We start from the raw sequence: 13,355 nt of genomic DNA, 5'->3' as shown, positions 1-13,355 counted from the left end.
TAGTAAAAATATTGTATGGGGGAAAAATCTGTCGCGTACGTTATTATAATTTTTTTTAATAAAAACTAACCAGAGATAATTTCTATTAAAAAATGGAAGGATTGTAAAGGTACATTATCTAGCTTAGTTTAGGAATTTTTAAAGAAAAGAAAAACTCTCATGATTCGCAGACTTTCGCATATATGTATATGTGCCTTAAAACCACTTTTTGTTTTGTCGCGTAAGTTATCACCTTGTTTTGAACGGATATTTTCCACACCAAAGTTTCGAGGCTGCTTATTTTTTTCTCAAACATCCCAGCAAAAAACACGATTACCATAGAAACGAATGTGGAAACGAGCTAGGCGATGGGACCCAGCAAAAAACACGNAGGACATTCTACTTTGCATTACCGACAATGCCTAAAAGAAGCGAAAAAATTCGAAGGCATTATAACGCTATGCCTTCTAGAACACGTTACCACTAAAAGCAATTACCGATTTTTTGCTGGGATAGTACCCTTTAGTTGCAACATAACCGTAATTTTTTTTTTCAGTAACTTCTATTTTTGATAGATTTACGTTACTCTATAAGCGTACGAATGTCGCGTACGGCTGTATGGAAACACCCATATGTAAACACATGATTATTATCTGAATAAGTCGAATCTTGAGTTGCCATTTTAGTAGTAATAACTTTAGTTAAATAACCATATTGAGCAGAATAAATGTATTTGTTTATACTATTTTTCAAAGATTTAATTATTGTATGTATACAGAAGTTAGTTAGTAAATGTTAAAAATAACCAAAATGGGAAAGATCTTAACAACTTCACAGGCAAGAAAAAATTAACCAAAATTGGTTAAAAGTAACCTACACGCCAACACTGGCTACCATCCCTGCATGGAGAAATTCATTTTGCTATTAAGAGTTGCTTGTCGGTATGTAGGGCATTGATCAGTTCAGTGGAGTGCACTTGTTCGGATTTTAGAGCCGCAATTTCACGTAGCATGTTGGATAACGTTAGTTGCTTATTCTCTTCATCAATGTCACTACATATTATTGGCGAAGACCTTTGATTGAATTGATTACACTGTGAGACAAATGGTAGGGGTCAGTGATCGGGAAGGGTTCAAACTACCGGGGTAAGTTATATCGGTAAAAAAGAAGTTATACGTGTCCCGGCGATTCGCTGGGTCACGTCTAGGAATCGAGATATATCGATTTGAAACTAGTAACTATCATATAGGGGAAATTGTCACCTTTGGTGGTCTTTTTTTTGACATAACTCGAGAACCACTATTCCTATTTTGCTCAAACAAATTTAAAAAAATTAAAAATTACAATTCTTTTAACNGATTTTGCTCAAACCAATTTAAAAAAATTAAAAATTACAATTCCTTTAATCTGTTCATATAACGTTTTTCTATATAATCAACGGGTTTGCCGGTAAAAATAAATGTATGAAGAAAAAAAATATTTTTTGCCTAAAATATTAAATTTCATGATGTATGTCTCATTTTGTTCATAGGTTATGTGACTTTACGTGACACTTTTTTCCGTTTTGGATTTTTTATGAATTAAAAAAAAAATTTTAATTTTTAAGAAAAAAATAATTTTTGCCTAAAAATTAAAATTTTTTTTTTTTAATTAAATCCAAAACGGAAAAAAGTGTCACGTAAAGTCACATAACCTATTAACAAAATGAGACATACATCATGAAATTTAATATTTTAGGCAAAAAATATTTTTTTTCTTCATACATTTATTTTTACCGGCAAACCCGTTGATTATATAGAAAAACGTTATATGAACAGATTAAAGGAATTGTAATTTTTAATTTTTTTAAATTGGTTTGAGCAAAATCGGACTAGTGGTTCTCGAGTTATGTCAAAAAAAAGACCACCAAAGGTGACAATTTCCCCTATATGATAGTTACTAACTTCAAATCGATATATCTCGATTCGTAGACGTGACCCAGCGAAACGCCGGGCCACGTATAACTTGTTTTTGACCGATATAACATTTCCCGTTGGTTTCATCCCATCCCGATTTTGACTGTCGCCTAGTGTTATCAGACACATTCTTAGGATTAAGAGATAGTTGTGAGAGGCTAGGCGAATTAGATGACGATGTACTCTTAGCTGCGGGTGAATCTTCCCAATTAACGATAAGGGGGAGAGGTGCGGATGGATCTTTTGCGAGCAGCGGCACACTCGTTGCAAAAATATTTATCTCTAGAGCTCTCGAAGAAATCCAAGTCAGCAGGCAAAACACCAACACATTTCATATGAANTATTTCCAGAGCTCTCTAAGAAATCCAAGTCAGCAGGCAAAACACCAACACATTTCATATGAAAAAACTCGTTGCAATTTTCACATTGAATTTTTGTTTTAGCTTTCATACGGTCAACTTTTTGAGCACAAATACACGGCATATTGGATAACTCATGATTCAAAAAAGAATGAAGTTTCAATAAACAACTTTTGACGGATAATAAAATTTTTTGAAGTTTCATAAATTGTGAGTATTATCAACGGTCTTGCCACATTGATAATATTTAAACAATAAATCGGAGTATTTTCTTTCCCATATTTATATCAATGTAATAACATTTCAAATCAAAAACCATTATCAGTGCTTGGTACTTTTTTTTACTTACGTGGTTCGCACCTTTTTTTATTCAAAATATTTCAAATGTAAACTGTTAAAGGAGATTTCATCGCAATTGTTGTTTTCATTTTGTAATAAAAACCCCGCGCGCATTATTCTGTTATTTTTTTGTTTTCTTATTTTGAATGCAATCTTGCGATTTAAAAATCGAATTCTAAGGAATGTTCTTCCCAAATAAAACCTTTTTATATTTTGGTTCAAATTTACTTTTAAACTTCTCATAAGATTTTGCAAAAAATTAGGCTTTGTGATTAGCGCTCATCATTAAATTTCACAAATTTTTAATTTATGCAAAACACCTGAACAGACCGCCCTCCGATAAACAACAGATCGTCGTTTAAAGTACAAAACCGTGTATCAACAAAATGCACAACTGCGTATGTNCCCCCCCCCCCCCCCGCTTAAGTAACCAACATTTTTGGACACCGTGAATTTTTTAATATAATCAGAAGAAAATCTCTCTCTTAAGTTTCTCCCCGCTTATTTACCCAACCCGCCTAAGTACCTCGATTTTTCGTGCCGCATTTGCAATTTTACTTATAATTTTCCGCTTTTAAGTGCTCTTTTAAAATTCCTTAAAATATTTACGTATTTTCAAATTCAGTAGCAGCGCTACAAACCTTCGGTAAAAAAATTCTAACGGTAACTTTTAGCCACTTGAAACTTGCACATTATTACACTAAAATTGAATGGGCTATAAAACTGTATACTCAAAAAACACTTCTGAGAAAAAAGTTCATAATTTCAAACTTTTTTGAATTTGCTGATGAATTTTTTTTGTAAGTGTTCTACAAAATCTTAAGCTTAGGTTTATATGGTATTTGTTAGGGAATGAACTGCATTTTAATTGATTGAAAAACCATAAAAATTAATAAATAAACATAAGTGGCAAACAATGTCATTTTGAATTTGGTACAAAATGTTATGTCCAACTTTGACTTTTTAAACAATTTAGATCTTGTAAAAATGACATACCATTGCACTAAATATTTTTCTATAAAGTTTTTCTTTACTTGTTTATGTGTTTAAATAATGCTACGATTTTGGTTTTAAACTATGCATACTTCATTAAATGTTGTTATTCAAGTATTTATGTAAGTTAACAAGAAGATGTAACTACATCAGTAATTATGTTCGCTTAAGTACCCGCATCGAGGTACTTAAGCTGGTTCTTTTAAGTACCCCAACCCGCCTAAGTACCTCACAAAGCTGACATTTTTCGTGAGGTACTTAAGCGGATTTTACTGTAGTTCCAAGCATATAAGAGTCACTGCCTCAGGCACTATGTTAATATTTTAATAAAGTTGTCAATTTGACGGAGAAAAAATTCACCGACTCAGAGCTTAGTAGAACAAGTCCACTCGCAACAAGACTTGGAAATTTTACTTATTGGATAATTATTTTTTTCATTGTCACCTTCAATGCACAGAAAGGCCTTGTTAACGAGATAAAAAAATCTTTATCAGAGTCGCTTTACGGATAAACAGGGCGTTTTTCAAAGGAGAATGGGATTTTCGCATCTTTGGCGTTGGCAAAGGCTGGGGGAAATGTTTAGTAGCGCTCACATCGTTCGGAATCGGAATTTTCTTAGGCAAACTGAGCAGTTTGAAGTGGAATATGACCCAACTAACAGAAACCGTGGGCTTTTTTAATAAAAGAAATTATGCCAAATTAGATATCGGGCGATTTTGAATAAAGAATAAAAAAGTTAATTAAAAATAGAAAAAACAAGTTTTTATAAAAAAATGTTCTTTTTAACAAATGTATTTTTGCGTAGAATTCCTTTCTGCGTAGGCGGCCTTCGGCCGCACTTAGGGATTATAACCCTCAGGCAGTAGAATTCTCCTTTCTGTTTTGCGAAGAAAAGGAGCTGAACACCTTTTGCAGAGAGCACCTTTGTATATTTTTTATGCTTACTGGGTTATATCCTATCTTCTTTTGTCTCGCATTCTTTTGCGTATTTTGGAGTTTGACAGCTGAACTCCGCCATTTAATTTGCATATGCAACCAAAGTCATACGCGTGATTTTGAAGGTGTTTTTATTTAATGAATTGTGATTAATTGGTTAATATTAAAGTCATAAAGCAAGTTATAACTAATTGAGTAAAGTGTAAAGAGAAGGGGAATACAAAAATGTATTGGTGAAGTGGCTGCTTTAAGGAGAATAGGAGTGATAAATATACGATAATTTCCGAATTTAACAAAAAAGGGCATATTTCAAACCCAATTTGTAAATAAACTAGTGACCTAAATTTACAAAAGTGAGTGTCAAAATAATGCGTAGACCCTTGACTACAAGTGTGTGGAATTTTTTTTGCATCGGGCCACCCCTTTGGACGGAATAGCCCGAAATAATTGTGAGCGCTACTAAACCCCACCCCTGGCTGGTTGTTGTTGTTTGCATTTAATTTTCCTATTTTTTCCAGAGATGCTCAACAAACTTTATGGATCGATTTCGTTTTGTTAATGCGCAAAAATAACTTATCAACATAATTTCGGAGCTAAATTAACGAAACAAAACTCAATCGTTAACGTTGAAACGAAATAACTGGCTAAACAGAATGTAGTACCACAGCCACAAGCCATTTCGCTCGCTACATCAGTTACATAAGAAATAATACAACATAGCCACCGCTTAGGACCAGTGTTGCCGTTTTGATACATATGTATCCAATTGGATACATTTTTGCCTTAAATTTTGAGGTATACTTCGTTTTTTCCTCAGTGTAAATTTGGATACCTTTTCCCATAAGTATTCGTAAGTTGAAGGAAATTTTTTTTTTATGTACGAGCTATTATAACATTTTTAACAGTTTTTAACAGTCGACTTAATTTTGACTATAACTACGGGCCTTTGTTTTCCAAATCCATGTCTAAGGATGGAAAAAACTGACTACATGTTAATAAGTTTATTAAGGGGCCGAGTTTATCTTCCATAGATGTACTGTGTAAAAATGTCCGCTCTTTTCGGCGGATACATTTGGATACAGTTTTCGATTTTTAGGGATACTTTAAAGGCTAAGACAGTGGCAACACTGCTTAGGGCTCTTCATCTAAAGCAGTGGCCAAAGCCTCACACCGACAGTAAAAAGTTTTCTTGCACAGCAAGAAAACATATTGACCGACTTCAAAAAAGGAGGAGTTTATCAATTCATGCGAATATTTTTTTATGTATATATGTTACCGCATAACTTGGGACTACTTGAACTGATTTTGATAATTCCTTTTTATCGGAAAGCTGGTACCTCAAGGGTGGTCCCATACTAATTTGGTTAAGATACGACCATTGGATCATGAAGAAATTGACGATCAATTTTTATATGAGAATTGAAGTCGCTTGTGTTTTTTGTTTAAAAATTACTTGTTTGTTTATGAAAGAATAGCTCGTTATCTATCAAAAACCATAAGTCCAAACTTCAATCTTTGTACAAAAGTTAAGAAAATTCGACAAAGTTTCATAACAATTTTGAGCTTCTTAATTCGATTTTTTAATGGTATTTTTACATGGGCGTTGTTTTATAAACCTCACCGGCCCTTTTTTTCTTGTTATACATTTATCCATGTAAAACCATTAGCAAATGTTTTTTAAAAGGGCAGTTTACTTGAAATTTTCCATTGATGTCATTTGAACAAGAGGGGATGGAAAATACCGTTTGTTCTTTTCCTCCACTCTCTAGCTCTGCACTAGCGTATATGTTTACTGTGCGAGAGAAGAAGGCAGTTAATATTGTAGGGGATTTCGTATTTCATTCTTCTTCTTCCTTAGTTTGCTGCTTACAATGATATAGCAAGGATAATATAAATAGGTTAACAATTTTAACTTAAACATTAAAAATATTACATCATACACAAAAATCCTCATTTTGAAGATATTTTCTGTGTAAAATTTCGCTTTTTAAAAAGCAAAATAGAATTATTTTGATAATTACCTAATTGGGAATTTACATGATTCAACTTTCACAGGCGATTAGTTGAACGAAAAGTTGAACGAAAGTAGGCAGCCGACCAACTTCATTGAAAGCGATTAGTTGAAAGGCCGTCTACACCAGGCGATTGTTGCTTCCAACTAAAAATCGCCTCATGTAAATTCCCTATAACCGATAAAAAAGTGAATCGTTTCAACAGAAACGATTGCTTTTTTTTATAAAAGCTAAGGCAGTCGACCAACTTCACTGAAAGCGATTAGTTGAAAGGCCGTTTACACCAGGCGATTGTTGCTTTCAACTAAAAACCGCCTGAAAAATCGCCTCATGTAAATTCCCTATAACCGATAAAAAACTGAATCGTTTCAACAGAAACGATTGCTTTTTTTTATAAAAACTAAGGCAGCCGACCAACTTCATTGAAAGCGATTAGCTGAAAGACCGTTTACACCAGGCGATTGTTGCTTTCAACTCAAAATCGCCTGAAAAATCGCCTCATGTAAATTCCCTATAACCGATAAAAAACTGAATCGTTTCAACAGAAACGATTTCTTTTTTTTTTTAATTTACGTTACAATGCATCCTTGATTTATTCACCAACATTTTTTCGGAAGGATATCAAGTGTAACGTAAATATAGTACATACCTGTCATCATCGGTCGCATCACTATTAATGTCCCTTAAACTTGAAAAACACTGTGGGAATTCTTTGAATCGGTGATACTGGGTATCAATTTACTTCTCAAAGTGATTTTGCGCATCAGACTTGCCTTACCAGCAACTTACAGTTCACCCGGCGGTCCTTACCACTTCCCTGCCGAATCTCCCTTACTTTAACAAAGGCGTGGCCGCGTTATGTAAGTAGGAATTTAGAATGTACATTTGGTATCAGACTTACTTTTGAGCCGCTTTACAAAGTAAGGTACGTAGAATGTAGAGCATTCCCTCGGAGTAGATCAGAGCTCGGAGATAACTTCGTTGTCACGTTATTTTGTAACTGTCAACGTAAGTCGTCATCGGAGGTGTTCATTTTGTGATTTACTAGTAGATGATACTGGTCTTGACGTCAATTTTGGTGCTAAAAGCTGAAAGAAAACTCGGATTACCTCGTAAGGTGCTTGCCAATTTTCCCACTGGGATAATACTCGAAGCGAAACCTGAGGTATTGATAATTTTCTCAAATCGCTAGCTTAGAGTGAAAAGTTGCTAAGTCCACTTTTTATGAAAACTCATATTTTCATATAGGAGGCTAGAGAAATTGAAAAGGCATCGTTTCGAAAATTATAAAGGTACTTGTTTTATTTTTTCCTCTTCATAAGCAATAAAAGGAAAATTTGCTAAGTCCAAAAGAAGCACCACAAATCCGATAAGGCGAAAATAATACGACATCTTTTAATAAATATCGAATCCTTCCGATTCTTATGGAGCTTTGCTTTGCTTTAAACGCACAAAGTGTTTGATTCAAAGTCTTGCGAAATAGTTACAGAAAATGGCTATAGGAAGATTTTTTCCTCTCCTGTAAAATTTTTAAAATGGGACTTAGCAACTTTTCTTTCTAAGCTAGCGAAATAAATATTACCTTGTTTATGCCGACATATAAAGCGCTTTCATCCACTTCGCTGTGATTCAAAACGGATACATAAACCCAATTTCAATACGCTCTAAATTTCAAAAGTGTATTGACTCGAATTTGATTTCAAATCGGTTTTTTATTTCTCACATCGGTTAGAAAACAGGTACAAACACATCACTCATTTCACGCAAAGTGAAAATAGGCTGGTTTTCTTTATACAGCCCGTTATAAATTTGAATTATTATTAAAATAAATTTGAATTGTTGTTCGCTTCCGTTTCGGCCAATCGCGCAAATCAATTATTAAAGAAATATCGAAATACAACAACAAATTTTGTATACTTTAGAATACGGTTTCAGCGAGTGCTTAATACAGGTATGTATAAACGTTTGAAAGAAATACTTGTGTGTCGAGTACACGGCGTTTACATGAGAATATTTAGCCAAGACAATAGGAATACATTCACACTTTTTCACTAATACATTCACACTTCTCTCATTGTCTTCGTCACTGTCTTTGATTTTTCGAAGACAGTGAATTGGACAGTAAATTGGACAATTCGGTCACGTCTTGGTCAATTTGAGAAAAAGAGGCAAGACAAAATCGTAGAAAATCGCAGAATTATGAAAAATTGTATTGTGTTTGGATATTTTAGAAAATAATATGAAATTAACGCCAAACGACAATAACGGCGGTTGCTGAAAATTGTATTGTCTTTATAATTGTCCGGACGCCTACTTCCACAACAATTTGACAACTAATGCATATGCTCAATTGTCTTGTCTCAAATTGTCCTATGTAAACGCAGCGTTAGAGTGAAAAGTTAAAGTTAACTTTTTATGAAAAGTTATGTACATTGCTATACAGGAAGCAAGCAAATTAAAAACGCGTCGTTACAAAAATTTGCTTCATCCAGAGAAATCCCTGAAAAGGATACACACCATTTTCATTAACTTTCGAACTCTACCGCTTCGCATGAAGTTATGATTTAAGCTGATGCCAGATAAAACTTTGTGACTTTTCGTGACAATCATAACGTTGCCAGCAAAGCGTCAGACGCAAAAGGTATGCCACAATGAACGCCAAGAAAACATTTTTGTTCTGCTTTTTTACTCGTCAAAATTGCTGTGGATTTTATATTCATATGTAGTTTTAAAAATTTCAGTAATGTAATTAAATTTTATGTTTCTGCATGAAAGCTCGAATTTGGACGAAACGAAATATGTATTAAACCGGCTGATTGTCTACGCGCGCAAAAAGATGAGAGTTGACCTTCTTTTCGCTTCGCCCTGCGGCTGCAACGATGTATTTGGCTTGCTTTGTGCATTTTCATACAATTCATCGTATCTGTCAAAGCGAATCTGTCACGCAAAGCGAAGCAGGCATTTTATGTGGCATCAGCTTTACTTTTAATTCGCAAAAACGTGGTTATCAAAGATTTACAAAATATTTGAATAAAGTGAGTTTGGGAACTTTTCTTTCCTTATTCTTCTCGACCAAATACGTTTAAGCGGTTATAGTGCCAGTTGAGGAGAATAAAAATCATTCGGCTTGTATTATATGCTAATAAAAATGCCTCTGTTCGTCACTCTACAAATCATTACCAAAAGTTGCAAAATATCCCTGAAAGAAACCTTGAGTTTAAGCAACAGAATTAAATAATGACTTGCTTATTCTATATCTAGATTCTAGAGTACATAAGACTGTGCATCTGATCGTACTTTTCAGAAGAGATTAGGATGTAGAACCATCGCGCCGAAATTAAAATAAATAGATACTTAGCTCCAGCGAAATCAATATTTTTTTAATTTCCGATACAAATGTAACAGCGACGTACTGTTGTTGTTGTTGTTGTTGTACAGGCTACAACAACCCCGACCAGATCGGATGATGTCTCAGTCGTTGTCGTCAAGTTCCATTAACGGCAGCCCTAGGAAGCGTGCAGCCTCCACTGGGTCGGTCCACAGGGACAAAGCCGTTAGGGTTGTCGGGTTTTCCGGGCATGCGAAGAGATGTTTCGAGTCATGAGGGGTCTCTCCGTATTCCGGACACTCATTTGGCACATCCGCGTGCAATCTGCTCAAGTATGAGTTTGACCTGCTGCAGTAGCCAGAGCGAAGTGGGGCTATTGTGGTTCTTGTCTCCCGAGGCAGATGAAGCTCCGTCTTTCATCAATGTCCGGTGGTTGTGTGCCTAGAACGGCATTCACAGGTCTAGAGTCTACATAACTCGAGACTGATTCCCTGTAAATGCCGTGCAGGGCCTGTCGGTATGCTTACTGGTCCAGAGGCTGCTTAATGAACCTCTGGACTTCGTCCGTCAGTTCGTATAGATTCCTCCTGACGTGCCTAGGTGAGGGCTGCTCTGCAAGCAGCTTTCTGTTTGGGTGGCTACATCTGAGGCTCCCAACCAGAAACTGTTTGCAGAGCATTATGTTATGCTCCTGAACGGGGAGCATTTTTGCCTCGTCATGAAGGTGGTGTTCTGGCGACATCAGGAGACATCCAGTCGCTGTCCTGAGTGCGGTGTTCTGTGTTGTCTGTAGCTTCATCCACTGCGTCCTACTAGTCCCCGGCGACCACACTGGTGCTGCGTAGTTTAAAACCGGCCGGCCTATTGCCTTGTATGTTGCCAGCAACGTTTCTTTGTCTTTGCCCCAAGTACTGCCGGCAAGCGACTTGAGGACCTTGTTGCGGCTCTGTACTTTATTGACAATAGCGGTTGCGTGCGCAGAGAAGGAGAGCAGGCTGTCGAATGTTACTCCGAGCGTTTTGGGGTTATTCACTGTCGGAATTGGTGTATCCTCGACGTCAATACCCAGCGGTAGCCTGACCTCCTTCGTCCATGTGGTAAACAAGGTCGCAGAGGATTTCGTAGGGGAGAGGGCTAGACACTTTGCAGTGAAGAAGCGAGAAAGTTCGGAGAGATAGCCGTTTACTTTCGAACACAGGTCATCAATTCCATTCCCAGTCGCCATGATCGAGCAATCGTCGGCATAGGAGACAATCGAGACTCCCTCTGGTGGTTGAGGGAGCTTTGAAATATAAAAGTTGAACAGTAGCGGGGAAAGGGCACCACCCTGTGGCACCCCCTGTTTTATTTTGCTGAGTTTGCTCGATTTGTCTCTCAATGTTACAGACGAGTGTCGACCACTCAGATAATTTGCCGACCACCGTTTGAGTCTCTGTGGGAGATAGGAAGCCGCTATATCTGCTAGTAGCGTGGAATGGCTGACGGTGTCAAACGCCTTTGACAAGTCCAACGCTACTAGAATCGTTCTCTCACAGGGACGGTTACGGTTAAGGCCACGAGTTATCTGAGTGTTTATGGCGTTAAGTGCTGTTGTTGTACTGTGCACTTTACGGAAACCATACTGATGCTTCGCTGGGGTCAGGTGGTTCCTGAAATACGGGAGCAGCAGGGCCTCAAGTGTCTTCGCTACCGGGGAAAGGAGTGTTATCGGCCGATACGAATCTCCTTTGTTGACAGGTTTCCCCGGTTTGACCACTCTCCCCACCTTCCAGATGTCTGGGATGATGAGAATGGTCATAGACAAATTGAGGACCTCCGTTAGGTCCGCTACTCCCGCAGGACTCAAATTTTTCAGCAGCAGCATTCATATTCCGTCGGGACCCATGGCTTTGGAGGCTTTTGCCTTCCCGATGGCCACCTGAACTTCACCGCAAGTGAAAGCAAGTCTGTGCAGCCTTCTGGTCACTCGACGCTTGGCTTTGTCCACCAGAGGATGCAGCATGAACTTCCGCCTAAAATAGCTCGCGCATCGCTCCGGGTCCGACGAAGCATGGTCGCCGAAAGAAATTTCGACTCTCTCGTCGTTCTTCGTCGGATTGGAAAGTGACCTCACGGTTGACCAAAGCTTACTCACACCAGAGGTGAAGTTACAGGTCTTCAGATGCTCTTCCCACTTCTTCCGCTTATGTACTCTCACTAGTTGCCGAATCTCCGCGTTGAAATCCCTGATAGGGGGATCTCCGGGATCAGCCTGACGAAGGCTGTCACGCTCATCGGCTAGAACAGCCGCTTCGGCAGGGAAATTTGGACGTGGGTCCGTAATGCATCCTACCGGTACGAAGCGAGCTGCAGCAGCGGGGACAGCCCTGCGGAACTTACGTTCACCAAGGTGGACGTCGGTTGGTGTGGGAAGAGCAGCGAAGGTGTTTTCAGTAAATTAAGCGAAACCTTTCCAATCAGCTTTAGAAAAGTTGATATAAGTCCAGTGTTCCGCGGAAGCAAAGTCGGTTGGTTTATCGATCGAGATGACTATGGACAGATGGTCTGATGCCAAGGTCAGCATAGGTCGCCATGATATGCTGTTTATCAGACCAGCGCTGACTATTGTTATATCTGGGGAGCTGCAGCAGCTGCCCATAATCCTGGTGGGTGCGTCGTTTTCCATTTTGCAGAATGTCGAATCGTCAATCTGCTCAGCCAAGTCAGTTCCCCTACGATCGTTTGACAGGCTTGAGTGCCAAAGATCGTGGTGCGCATTAAAGTCACCTACTACCATACGGGTTTCACCTCTGAGGAGCGCACCTATATCAGGGTGATATCCTGCCGGGCAGCAGGTGACAGCTGGTATGTACATGTTAAATATTTCGAGCTCAACATCGCCTGACCGGATAGCAATGCCCTGACATTCTAGGGTGGTATCCCTGCGGTCGATGTCTGCTTCGATAAGACGGTACTGCACGGTGTGGTGCATGATGAGCGCTAAGCCACCACCATTATCTCGCTCGCGATCTCGGTGCACGTTGTACCCGGCTTTTGAGGTTTGCAACCGTGCAGCGCAACACGGGCCCTCGAAGTTCCTCGTCCAATCTCGCGTGGTGCGCAGACCTGAACATGCCCTAAAGTGGCACCAGCCAAGGCAGGTGTTGCACTTGACTGATGTCACATTACGGAATATCCTGGTCTGACATACCGTGCAGATTGTAGGAGGAACCAAGAGTTGTTGGCGGCGGCATGTGGGTGGTGGTGCGGTTGTGTGTGTTCTGTGGTCTGTCGTGGTTGTGGTGTGGTCTATTGTGTTGTTATGTTGTTGTGCTGTGGTGTGTGTGTGAGGCTGCTCTGGTGGACTGTGGTTAGCCGTGGAGGCTGCTCTGTTTGAGCAGCAGGGGGCCACAAACGACGTGGTCCACTGTCGATGTGTCCGTAATCCTGAGCAGACTCTGAGGTGACTCCACCC

The sequence above is a fragment of the Rhagoletis zephyria genome, unplaced genomic scaffold (assembly GCF_001687245.7).
Source record: "Rhagoletis zephyria isolate East Lansing unplaced genomic scaffold, Rhagoletis_zephyria_1.1 Rzeph_scaffold_01442, whole genome shotgun sequence".
NCBI lineage: Eukaryota > Metazoa > Arthropoda > Insecta > Diptera > Tephritidae > Rhagoletis > Rhagoletis zephyria.
Note: the sequence above shows the minus strand (reverse complement) of the source record.